Source organism: Carcharhinus amblyrhynchos, chromosome 21, assembly GCF_965287045.1.
Source record: "Carcharhinus amblyrhynchos chromosome 21, sCarAmb.v2.hapA, whole genome shotgun sequence".
NCBI lineage: Eukaryota > Metazoa > Chordata > Chondrichthyes > Carcharhiniformes > Carcharhinidae > Carcharhinus > Carcharhinus amblyrhynchos.
In genome coordinates this window covers 5,301,821-5,314,520 of record NC_137344.1, presented here as the reverse complement: position 1 = coordinate 5,314,520, position 12,700 = coordinate 5,301,821, and the positions used below count along the sequence as shown (strand labels likewise).

Below are 12,700 nucleotides of genomic sequence, written 5' to 3'. Positions count from 1 at the left end.
CCTTATTCCTGTAACACCACACATGTACCCTGCTAGTCTTGTGACACTAGGGCCAATTTAGAATGGCCAATCAACCTAACCAGCACATCTTTGGACTGTGGGAGGGAACTGGAGTACCTGGAGGAAAGCCGCACAGACATGGAGAGAATGTGCAAACTCTACACATCGTAGATTGAAACTGATTTTGCCATAGGAACAATGGTATAAATGGGGTATTGGTTCCTGAACCAAGATGGAAATGACTCATGGGGCACCTGACAGTATTAAATGCTGTCAAATGTTGCCTTAAGTGGCTGAGGTGATTGTAGATACCTAAGTGCATCTGCAGCACAAGTTCCTCTGTTAGCATGTGGAACATAACGAATTCATTGATCACTGTCAGTTTGTCTGTTTACTTTCTACTAAGAGTCTGAGCGCATATTAAATATAACAAGTATAGAGGATTGGTTGTCAAATAGGAGGCAGAGAGTGGGGGTCAATGGGTGCTATTCGGATTGGCGGATGGTGACTAGTGGAGTGCCCCAGGGGTCGGTGCTGGGGCCTCAGCTATCTACCATTTATATAGATGATCTGGAGGAGGGAACCGAGTGTAGGGTGTCGAAATTTGCTGATGACACCAAGATTGGTGGAACGGCTAATTGTGCGGAGGGTGTGGAGAGTCTACAGAAGGATCTAGATAGGCTGGGCGAATGGGCCAGGAAATGGCAAATGGAATTTAATGTTGGTAAGTGCGAGGTGGTCCACTTTGGTAGGAATAATGGTAGGAAGGATTATTACTTACGTGGCGAAAAACTGCAGCAGGCGACGGTGCAGAGGGACCTTGGGGTCCTTGTGCATGAGTCACAAGAACCCAGCTTGCAGGTGCAGCAGGTGGTCAGGAAGGCGAATGGGATGCTGGCCTTCATAGCGAGGGGGATTGAATATAAAAGTAGGGAGGTCCTGCTGCGGCTGTATAGGGCATTGGTGAGGCCGCAGCTGGAGTACTGTGTGCAGTTTTGGGTGCCGTCCTTACGCGAGGATATTTTGGCCTTGGAGGGAGTGCAGAGGAGGTTTACTAGGCTGATACCTGAGTTGAGGGGGTTGAGCTATGAGGAGAGGCTGAATAAACTAGGCTTGTACTCGTTAGAGTTTAGAAGAATGAGGGGAGATCTCATTGAGACATATAAGATGATGAATGGGATGGATAGGGTAGAGGTGGAGAGACTCTTCCCGCTCAGAAAGGATAGTAGGACTAGGGGGCACAGCCTCAAGATAAAGGGGGGGCGGTTTAGAACGGAGTTGAGGAGGAACTTCTTCACTCAACGGGTGGTGAATCTCTGGAATTCTCTGCCCATTGAAGTGGTGGAGGCTACCTCGCTAAATATTTTTAAGACGCGGGTTGATGGGTTTTTGATAAGAGAGGGGATTAAGGGTTATGGGGTGAGGGCGGGAATGTGGAACTGAGCCACGACAGATCAGCCATGATCTTATTGAATGGCGGGGCAGGCTCGAAGGGCTAGATGGCCTACTCCTGCCCCTATTTCTTATGTTCGTATGTATGAATTAAAATCACAATGATTGTACCAAAAAATTTGAACAAAATAAAACTTTGATTCGATTTATTATTGTCACATGTATTAGCATGCAGTGAAAAGTATTATTTCTTGCGTTCTAGACAGAGAAAACATACCATTCATAGAGAAGGAAACAAGTCATAGAGGTTTACAGCATGAAAACAGGCCCTTCGGCCCAACTTGTCCACGTCACCTTTTTTTTAAAACCCCTAAGCTAATCCCAATTGCCTACATTTGGTCCATATCCCTCTATACCCATCTTACCAATGTAACTGTCTAAATGCTTTTTAAAAGACAAAATTGTACCTGCCTCTACTACTCTGGCAGCTTGTTCCAGACACTCACCGCCCTCTGTGAAAAAGTTGTCCCTGTGGACACTTGTATCTCTTCCCTTTCATCTTAGACCTATGCCCTCTAGTTTTAGACTCCCCTATCTTTGGGAAAAGATATTGACTATCTAGCTGATCTATGCTCCTCATTATTTTATAGACCTCTATACGATCACCCCTCAGCCCTCTACGCTCCAGAGGAAAAAAACAATGCCCCAGTCTATCCACAGCCTCTCCTTTATAACTCAAACCATCAAGTCCTGATAACATCCTAGTAAATCTCTTCTGCACGCTTTCAAATTTAATAATATCCTTTACAAAGTTTACTTAGTAAAAGAGTAATACACAGGTTAACAACTCTTATCATTATTTCAGAGCAGAATGTAGTGCTACAGTCATAACTACGGTGTAGAGAAAGATCCATGCAAAGATTAATGCAAGGTAGGTCCATTCAAAAGTCTAACAGTAGAGAAGAAGCTGTTCTTGAGTCGGATAGTACGTGACCTCAAACTTTTGTATCTTTTTCCCATGGAAGAAGGTGGAAGAGTGTGTGTCCAGGGTGTGTGGGGTCCTTCATTATGCTGGCTGCTTTGCCAAGGCACTGGGAAGTATAGACAGAGTTAATGGACGGAAGGCTGATTTGTGTGGTGGATTGGGCTACATTCATGACCCCTGTCGTTTCTAGTATCTTGGGCAGAGCAGGAGCTGTACCAAGCTGTAATGCAAACAGAAAGAATGCTTTTATGGTGCATCTGTAAGAGTTGGTGAGAGTCATAGCCGACATGCCAAATTTCCTTCGTCTTCTGAGAGCATTAAAACACTAATTTCCAACCTAATGTAGACAGTTTGACCTGTCTAGTGTCATAGGTGGCATAGAATGTCAGTGCACATGTTTAAATATGCTGGCATAATGTTGAAACCATTGTACGGTTGAAAAAAGATGTCAATTTATAAATGTCTTAAGTACCATTCATCATAACTAGAATGTTGTAAAGTCGAGTGCTACCTAGTTGCCATGTCAACCCAGGCCACAACATTGTCACAGAGAAAGCAACAGGGAAACTAAAGGCTCCACAACCTCCCACATAATTAAAAAAGCACAAGCCTTTAACATATTTTTAGTTGCAAGGAAGGAGCCCCTGCATATGAACTTATGTTGCTTCCAGCAAACAAATGGCAACTCCTCAGCCAATCCGAGTCGAACAGCAGGTACCCTTTTCTCCCATAGTATTGCTGATAGTTTGAAATTTGGCATTCTTGCATTTGTCCTGATGAATGCAAAACAAACATCAGCAACACTTTTATTTCAATGATATTCTAGTTTTGTACTGCTAAGAAATTGATTAGGGGAATCTGAACAAATTTCCAAGTAGCAGGAAAATAGTTTTTGAATAAGAAAAATTGAAGTGATGACAAATGACAATGATAACTTGGCCATGTACGTCTTGGGGACCAGGGCAAGAATGTTTTTAGACCAGAGGTCCTGTGAAGTGCAGAAAGCAGGGATTTTGACTGACTTAAAATTAGTCATCATGGTTAAACAGTGCAACAATGCAGAATGATTTCAGCAAAGAATCTATGTTAGAGTCAGATGAGAAACATGAGCCAAAGTACCTTTTGATCAACAGCAGCTATTCATCAGGATGGAAGAGTAGTGGAAAGAAGGTTGTAGAAGTTGCAAGCAACAGCATTGCCAAGGAACAAAGATGGTAATTGACATATTTTAATAATTTAGCAGTTCAAATGAAGATTCACAGAAGTTCCAAGCATAGATGGGTGTTACTTTGGATACCTCAAACTGAAGACATCAAATCTGGTGGATAAATTTTGTTTTAAAAACAGCAGAACAGAAACAAAATAGCAAATTTTGTATAAAACTGACAATAGGAAGAATAAAGTATAAACCCTCCTTGTTAATGAATTTTGTTTGGCATATTTAGATGGTCAGATGAAAGAATGAGCTTGATTAAGAAGATGTGTAAATAATTCTTGAATATTTAATTTAGAAGGTTAAAAAGTGGAGAATTTAAAAGTTGAAAGACTTGAGAGATGAAACTTAAAGGTTCATTTGAGAACAATGAGGGCAGGATAATTAGAAACGGAGTGAACAAAATAGATATTTTGGAAATTGTCACAATGCTATTGAAGCACCAGGTGGAAGAGGTGTATTTTTGTTGGAGATTATGATAAATTGTGTTTCTTTACATTGTACTTTCATAACATTCATGGTCAATAGGAGAAGAAAAACTAACTGCAATGAGGTGTAATGCTGTATTGTCAAATGGGATTGCAGATGGAGAATGTGTTCTGAATAGGCTATCAGTGGTATTTTATGGTAACTCTTTGAAGTAACTGAGTTTTTACATCCTATGTAAAGAGTGACTCTTCCATTACCTGCACCCCTTTGGAACAAAATTCTTTCATAGGAGCAGTGCTCCAAAAGCTCGTGATATCAAATAAACCTGTTGGACTTTACCTTGGTGTTGTGAGACTTCTTACTCGGAATAATGTTTAGTCTCTCCAAGTTAGAGCAATTCTGTGTTGATCTTAACCTTTCAGGAAACAGTTCTTTAGTTAGTGTTGATGTTGTTGCCATTTAAGCACTGGTGGTTCAATCAAATTTCTTCGTGTGTAGTTTGAAAGTCATCCTTTTCATTGTCAAATGTAACATTTTATGAATTGTCATTTCTAAGCCAATACTAACAAAGTAAAACTTCTAGCAAAGTAATTTTCATTTGAAAATGTGTTAAGTTCTGATTGTTTTTAAAATTTATTAGCTGTTTGCATTATTTATAACTTATTAGCTGTTTATCTTTTAAATCAATTAAAATATTTTCCTCATTAGTTTTGTGTTTTAGATTATAATTAAAATGTTTCCTTTACCTAAAAGTTTTATTTTTATATTTTTGTTTGTGCTAGAATGTTTCACAATTAAATTGAATTTTACTTTTCATGATATGGGCTCCTGGTTGTCATCTGCATGAGATGCCAAGTTAGTGTGCAAGTACAGCAAATAACTATGCAAACAAATGGAATGCTGGTGTTTGTTGCAAGGCATTTGAAAGTCCTGATACCACTTTATAGGGCATTGGTGAGACCCTGCTTAAAACGCTGCATATGGTTTTGGGGCTCCTCACTTAAGGAGGGATATACTTACACTAAGTCTGTTCAAAGAAGGTTCACTAGGCTGAACTCTGAGATTATCAGGCAATCTTATAAGGAAAAGCTGAGCAAATCATTGGAGCTCAGAAGAATGAGAGGTCTCAGTGAATCATTTAAAGAGTTAGAGCATCTTGACAAGGCACACGCTGAGATGTTTTCCCTGCCAGAGATTTTAAAATAAGGGAGCACAATTTCAGAATAAGGAGTCTCCCATGTAATGCTGAGATCAGAAGCAATTTCTTTTCTGATTGTTACTTAATCTTTGGAATTTTTGACCCCGGAGAGCGGTGCAGATTGGATCATTGAATATATTCAAGGCAGAATTAGAAAGATTTTGATTTTTAAGGGAATTGAGTGTTGTGGGATAACAGGCAGGAAAGTGGAGCAGAAGCCACAACCAACCATGATGTTATAGATGGGTGGAGTAGATTTGAAGGGCTGTATATTCTACCTCTTGCATCTCATGTCATATTCTTATGTGCATTAATTTAATGACAGAATCCAATGAAGATGAGGATTAACCTGAAATTTGTAGAAAATACAGTTGTGTAAATGTTACATAAAGTAAATTATTTCAAAAGATTAAATGCCTTTGAGACAGGAAATGAGCTGTGGTCCCAGAAGTTGATCAAGAATCCAAAACTGTGACTAATATTAGTTATAATCTGTTAGATATAAATTTAAATTCCTCGGCATTGCCTTTAACAAAGCAGATATGAGAAAAAGAACATGGTATGTCTGAATAGTGTGAACGCAGATACATTTATATCTGATGTCACAAATTCCTGTTGTATGAACATTTTTTTTGTTATGAAGTTTTTCTTCCAATTTAAGATTGTCTGTCCTCAACATTTCTTAAAAGTGATATAATTGAATTTGAGAACTTGCTAGTGTAGTGGATACAGTTTATTTTATACTATGCCGGCTCGCACTTGGTGTTATGACACTTTCCCTTTTTTTATTATTCTCTCTAGCTCCCCGCAACACACACAATTCCCTAATCTATGTTCGTTTATGTTGTCAGCTGTGTATTAGTGTATTTGTAGATTTCTACTAGGAATAGAACTTGTTTTTGACATGTCAAGTCACATGATAAACTGAGTGCTTATTTATTATAAAACCTATGTATATTCTTTAAATTGAAGTGGCCTGGCCTTATTTGTAATATGCTTGGGGCCGAAGCCTGAACTATGTTACCTGAGGATTGTTTTCCCAATTCAATACTACAGTTTCTGGTTTTCAGTTTTTCCCATCTTTTACAGATTTTTAAAATATATTTGTTCACAGAATGTGGATGTCAATGACGAGAACACCATTTATTGCCAACACATTACTTAGTTGCAATCTTGAGATGCAAGTTTGCTGCCAGACTAATTTCACATACTAATTTTTATGGTGTAAGGGAACTTTGGTAACTCCTCTGTTGTTTTTCTTAAATGGTGGCTTTTCCTTTCCCCACATTACCATGAGCATTTTGCTTGATAAAGGAATCTAATCTGGATTAGCTAAATTAATTCAACAATTAAGATATATACTGCAGCACTGAAGCCTGCAAACTTGGACTCTTACAGGGGGTGATAGACTTGAAGAAAAAAGTCTCTTGTTACAGAGCAGAAATTAATAGAACATTTTTAAAATAGAGTAAATGAAATTGTTTAGATTTAAAGGGATCAGGCCTGAGGAAGGTAGAAGAAAATTAAAATCTTGCTAAGGACTTGGCCAAAACTGATGATTTAGTTGAAATCAGCAGATTACAATGGACGAAATGACTAAAAATTGTTACTTGCCTATAATATCATAAAGAGCAATTTAATCTTATACTGCTGTCAGATCTCAAATGAATGAAATTGTTTTGACTCCAGCTAATTCAAATGTTTTCTGTTAGATTTCTATCTGTGCTGGTAAATATTGTGATGATCTTCTGGAATGTAATAGAACCATTTTGTTAGTGATTCTTCAAGTATAACTGTAGGTTGCTGCAAGAGGCTATTATGCCCATGGTACAACCTAACATACCAGTAAATCTGGTTTAAATTATCTGAAAAATGCTGCCTTTTTTATGTAATATATAATTGCTTAAGTGTTTATCCTTGTGTGTTGTTAAGAGGTAGGAGGAAAACTTGTGCATATGGAATGAACTTTTTATGAGGAAAGTGACAAATTTAAGATTTTATTTAAGAATTTTATTTAAGCATTTTAAATGTACATACAAAGATTTAAGGAACAGGGAGATAAATTGAACAGTTTCAGTTACAGAGCTAACACGAACACAGGTTGCTCTGAAACTTTAGTCTTTAGTAGAGCAGTTAAGAGACATTAAACCTCAATCATTGAAATATGATTGAATTGTTCAATTTTTGAATGTTGAGGATTTTTGCACCCCCTGTGTTTTTTTAATAGTTTTTATTTTACTCCTTTATAAAAATAACTGCCTTTATATTCAACACATTTTATAGATGATGCAATTTGAGATGCTGTTAAATGTTTGTTTAAAGGATGCACCTTGAGTGTAACTTTTTAAACCTTTTTTGGTATCGTTTTAGAGTTGCTAAACAGAGACCTTTACTGAATCTCCTAGCAGCTTATTAGAAAGATACATTGGAAATGCTCGAGAACAACATTCAGTGTCTGTCAGCTTTCCATGGAAATGCAGAAGTGGAATCCTGAGAGATTTTTGTTTTCCTCTGTTATACATACTTTTGCTCAGTTCTCTAATTGACAACAGAATGGCAATGAGATAGTTGAGGCATGCAACTTGCAAAGGCCAGTTGATGGTAAAATCATAAACTTTCCAATGCAGAGGAAGACTTTCATACTAGCCTCCGGTGTTGGTTCTGTAGTTGGAACTGTTTAATCTAGTTTTTCTTTCTCTTGTATATGCCTTTGAAATACTTAAATATGGTAGTATTTGATTCAATAGCCACTTGTGGTAAAACATTTATTTTCTAGTAACCCTTTGTATGAAGCATTTATTTTGATTTGTTTCAGTGATAGTCCTGAATCAGTGCTTGATTGTTGTTAACCTATGGCAATGACTTCCTCTAACTAGTTACCCTTTAAAAAGCTCCCATCATTTATACAGGTGAAATATACTGCCCTTGCAGTATCATTTAAGTTCGTGGTTCTCAACCTTTTATGACTCTATACTATAAAAAAGATCTTGAGGCACACCTCCAATTTTCCCTCTCTTCTTCCCCCTACTGGGAGATTTGTTTTTAACTTTCCTCTGTCCTATCACCTGCTTTTTTTTTAAAACTTCTTCCTGTCACTCTCATTTCTCCCAGTGTTTTTGTGTTCTTTTTGCATTTTCACTTTTAATGCGAGCACATTGGACCTTTTGTCTTCAGCTCCAGGTCCCGTTGTTCATGTACATGGGCCTGACCAACATTTAAAAAAAAACTAAACCATAAATGTACTCTTACCCAGCCAGCGCATGTATGGGAGGCGGAGACTCATCGGATATTGGAGATGCAAAACACAGAACTGTAGGCAAAGGTTACTTTTAGTTTCGTTAACAGAAATTTTGAATCATTTTGACTACTTTTCACAGCACACTTGGGGGGGTCTTCACATCACACTGGTGTGCTGTGATACATTAGTTGTGAACCACTAATCTAAATCCTAAGAGCAAAAGCTCTATTGGATCCCTTTTTACCTTCTCTTCCAGTGAAAAATACTTGTTTTCATTTTATTCATTACTATTTATTCTTAATCATTTATTGAGCATCAAAAGATTCTCAGCATTACACCTAATGTAATCATGCTGAGGAATTTGAGCTTTGAAAAGATGGACATGTGACTCTTTCCACCCTTGGGTAAAGAAAGGAGTGTGTAGAATTTTGTGAGCAGAGGAAGAGGGAAGAATGGAAGTCGGTGTTTGCAGTTGCTAACTTCGTACACTAAATTCAAAATAAACAACTCTATTTTGGATCATTGTGGCAAGAATTAACCACTGCTCTCCAGAATTTAATGTTCGTCTCGACATTTGATGTTGGAACAAAAATGCTAATGGCAAAATAGGAAATCCAGTTTTCTACTGGCATCTGAGGAACAAAAAAAGGAGCTGTTGTATTTCTGGCTATGTATGATAAACCTCCAGTAGCAAGGGCAATAGAAGAACAAATCTGTAGGTAATTTTCAGAGAACTGTAAAAATAATAGACTAGTAATTGTCAGGGATTTCAGTGACCATAATCTGGACATAATGGAGTACATAATAAAGGTCAAAAATTCCACACGTGTACAGGAGTACTAATTAAATGAATGTGTTTCTAACAAGGAAGTAAGTAGTGTTGGACTTAATTCTGGGGAATAAATAAAGCATATTGAGTGTGTTGCACTGGGCTAACATCTGTGTGAGAAAGTTCATAATTGTAGTAATGGAAAAGACAAAGAAAAATCAATGGTGAAAATATCTAACTAGGAGACAGCAACTTCCAGTGATTTGGGAAATGGCCTAGGACAAGTGAACTGGAAACAAAGACTAACCAGCAAAGCGGTTAATGAATAATGGTCGCATATCAGGATGGAGGAACTGTGGGTACAAGCAAATCATTTTCTCATAAGGGAAAAAAGATGATAACGGCCAAAGGAAGGGCAAGTTGGAAAAGAGATGTTTTTCAGAAATATCAAATTAAAATGTTAATTGGGCCACAACTCCTTTAATTAAGGACAAAAAAGGAAATTTTGAATGAAGGGTATGAATGATGTACTATCTGAGTACTTTGTATATGTCTTGACAAAAAAAGTTAATAAAAACACTACCAGAAATACTCTGCATGTCTGGCAGTATATGTGGAGAGACAAATAGAATTAATGTTTCATGATGAAGTTAATGTTCCTGGAAAGGAAGAGGAACTAAACACACTGGATAAGATTAGAATAATATCAACAGGAGGTACCAAATAGGTTGACATCACTGAAAATTAACAAGTTATCTGGTCCAGACAGTATGTACTGTATCCTTGGTTGTTGAGCTCAGGTGGAGGTAATAGAAGCCCTGACTACAATCTTTCAAACCACCTTGTATTTTGGAGTATTGGCAAAGGACTGGAGAATTGCAAATGTTAACTATAGGTAAGTCAATCCAACGTCCGGTAGTGGGGAAAAGAACAAAATTAATTCTCACTTGAAAAAGCGTGGGCTAATAAGCAACAGCCAGTGTGGATTTGTAACAGGCAAATTGTGCCTGACTAACTTGATTATGCTCTTTGAAGTAACTCAAGATTGTTGAAAGTAGATGCTCTGTTTATATAGATGTTTAAAACATACTTTAAAGTATCACATAAAACAGACTTATTTGGAAAGTCGAAGAACATAGCATTGAAGGAATCGTGGTAACCTGGGTATGTAAATAGCTAAAGGATCGGTGGTCAGAGTGTAATGGTGATTAGAAGGAAGTATACAGTGGAGTTCTCAGGGCTGGCTTTTGGTTTGACTGATTGACACCTGTAATTACCACATTCACTCCCCATACTTTTTTTGAGCGGAGTTTAACATTTGCAATTCTCTCATCCAGGTTGGCAAAAGGAGTAGAAGTGGAATGACTCTTTTTACTCCAGTCTTTTGACCTGGAATGTGTTATCTGAAAGAGTGGTACAATCAACTTCCACTGGAACTTTCAAAAGACACTTGAACATGTACTTGAGAACTAATTTGTAGCATTACGTGGAAAAGCTGCATCGTGGGACTAAATTAGATTATTTTTAAAGAATTAGCTGGCACAGGCATAATAGACCCTTTCTGTGCTATAAGATTCTATTATTCTAAATTGTATCTGATCAAATAATCCTTTCAGTTGCAAAGATGCAGGCAGGAAATTGCCTTACTGGAATCAAATTAAGGGAAGAATTATTCAGTACATATATTCAAACTATTGAATCCCTTCTGGAGTGGTTTCAGTGTCATCTCACAGCTGAATCTAAAACTTTTTTTAATGTTTAGTCTTTGAATCAAGTTAAGCTTATCAATATATTTACTATGTTCATTTTACTGGTATAAACCTGGTGACTCAGTTTGTGGGAAACAATATAAAATTCATTGAAATAGCTGGAAGGTGTTAGAAATACAACCTTAAACAAAAATGCAACTCCGTGGTATCAGAATCTGGCCAGTCTAAAAGGACAAGTTAATTCTGTGACTAATAGTTAAGATTAGCAGTGTAACCTGTGTCCCATTAGTAAACCACTCCATTTTGATATTGAAACCAGTCAAATTTCCTGACGTTAACTCATGATCAAAAATGGGAAATGCTACCATTGTGGTCACTTTTTGCTAGATATAGCAAAGATAATAAACACAGTGTGTAATAGGATGGAATATAGCCTCCAAATGGCTAAATCACGTGTTCTAATAGAACAAAAAACATAAAAAATTAAGTGTAGATATTATTCAACATTCCTTATTATTTTGAAGGGGAATCTCTCTGGTAATTTACAGTTTCAGGGAAAATTAGGATGTGGGGAAAATTCTCCAAGTACTATTGAAATAAGTATTATTATCAGTGAAAGGATTGAACTCGTGCTAAAATCCTGTCCAGGAGGCAACAGCCTGAAGACTTTCCATCCATTTCAATATGCTGCATGGTTGCAGAGTTAAGGAACTTGCAGTCATCTGTTGCAAACTTGTAAAAAATCTAAATAAGCCTGAGAAGGCTTAAAGTAAAATCTTGCAAATTGTGTTGTGATTGTTAGATTTGAGACCTGTAGTTTTAATATGCGAAATATATAGTAAATTGGGACACTGGACATAGGGACGTTTGGAGCAACTTCAGTGCCTCTGGCATTTAAGTGTCAGCTTAGATGGTTTGGTGTGGTATACTTCAAAACTATAACTACCTATAATGCAGTTCAGATGCTCCAGTGTTTCCTTTGCTTTCCTCATTTCCCCCTGCATCCAACCCAAGGGGGTTGTTCAAATTATTTGGAACTAAATGGCAAAGGCAATAAGTACATCCTGAACCATTTCAAGAACCACTTTAATTAGGGAATATCAAATTTGTTCAGGCACAAGCCTGTTTTTGCAAATATGACTGAGATAATGGGCGAAGAGGCCACTACCTGTACCTGCAGCGTGTTACCGGAAGTTTCCCATGACCTACAGATCACTCTGGTAACTGACAGTTCAGAGATTTCTACAGTATCTAGGTGTCACCTGTCCCACTGCATATCAGTTGCAAACTTCCACCAAGTGACACAATGGAGAAGTTCTATATAGAAGCAAGACAAAAATGAGAAACTTTTGGTATCTCTGAACTGTAAGGATTATATGGTGAATACCTGTTTTGTGAAAAAGTTAATTTGATTGTAAATAGTGCAGACTCCTACACTGAGTTAAAACTGAAGGTCTTTTAGACTAATATATTGAGGAAACCATTAAGGAACGTGCTAACCTAGATTTGATATGAGTTGGCCAAGATAGATTGGGAAACTTAATTCAAAGATATGATGGTGGGTAGGCAATGACTAGTATTTAAGGAATACTTTAAATGTATGCATCACACGTTATACATCCGCAAAACACAACAAGAAAAACAGCTCAAACATTATTCCTAGTCTTTGTTTCCAGTCTGCTAAACAAAGAAATTAAGGATGTTATTAAATCTAAAGAGGAGTCATATAAAGTTGCTGGAAAAAGCAGCAAGCCTGAGGATTGGGGG

General features: G+C 37.3%; 1 protein-coding gene across 4 annotated transcripts in view; it reads left to right on the top strand.

The window, feature by feature from the left end:
• The window catches only part of tex2 (testis expressed 2), a 153,579-nt gene that overhangs the window by 42,905 nt on the left and 97,974 nt on the right, over nt 1-12,700 (top strand). The window lies entirely within an intron of this gene.